The sequence below is a fragment of the Triticum dicoccoides genome, chromosome 1B, assembly GCF_002162155.2.
Source record: "Triticum dicoccoides isolate Atlit2015 ecotype Zavitan chromosome 1B, WEW_v2.0, whole genome shotgun sequence".
Classification (NCBI taxonomy): Eukaryota; Viridiplantae; Streptophyta; class Magnoliopsida; order Poales; family Poaceae; genus Triticum; species Triticum dicoccoides.
Window position 1 is genome coordinate 98,049,212 of NC_041381.1, and position 1,044 is coordinate 98,050,255.

Genomic DNA, 1,044 nt, shown 5'->3' on the forward strand with positions numbered 1-1,044 from the left:
GTGCCTCTCGGAAACGGAAAAAAATGCGTTTTCTGTTTTTTTCTTTTCGCGAGAGTCACGGTTTTGCTTCCGTGAGAGTCACAGTTGTGCTTTCGCGAGAGTCATGACCGTGCCTCTCGGAAATGAAAAAAAGTGTTTACTTTTTTCCTTTCACGAGAGTCACAGTTTTGCTTCCGCGAGAGGCACGGTTTTACTTTCGCGAGAGTCATGGCCGTGCCTCTCGAAAACGAAAAAAAATGCATTTTCTGTTTTTTTCCTTTCGCGAGAGTCACGGTTTTGCTTCCGCGAGAGGCACGGGTGTGCTTTCGCGAGAGTCACGGCCGTGCCTCCTCAGAAACGAAAAAAACACATTTTCTCTCTTTTTTTCCGCAAGAGGCACAGTTGTGATTTCGTGAGAGGCACGGGTGTGCCTCTTTCGTAAAGGAAAAAAACCCATGCTCCCGATTCGGTTTTTTCACCCGTTCTTTTAAAAATTTCGTTAAAACCTATCAATGTGGGATCTAATTTTAAAGTCCTCGACACGAGGAATCTAACGGTGAAAGCGGTTTGAGATTTGGACACACGGTTTGAGAGATAAAATATTTTGAATAAATGGATCTACGAAAAAAGGGAAAACTCACAGGTTGCGACAAGTGGCACGCTGTATGTGCGTTACTTGTCGTAATTTGAAGAGTTGGAGTGATTTTTGCAACAAGTACACCTCAATTAGTTATTTCGCATATAGGAGGTCCCGACTAGGAGCTCTCCTCCCTCACTGCCTCCACACGCTGCCGCCACAACAGCTGGGCCTGGGGCGTGGGGTTTTTCAAGGCTCTTACGTGGGCCCAGAGTTCAGCCCATCCTGGCACTGGGCTCAACCCAGCCCACTCCCGGAGCAGCAACTCCTAAAAAAAATCTCCAAGCAGAACTTCATCCCGCACGCAGGCACGACGCACTGCCCTAGCACGCACGCACGCACCCAGACGATCAGACGCAGCCGCCACGCTGCCTTCCCGCGCGGACGCCCTCCGCCATTGCCGCGCTCACTCCTGGCCGTGCTCCCGG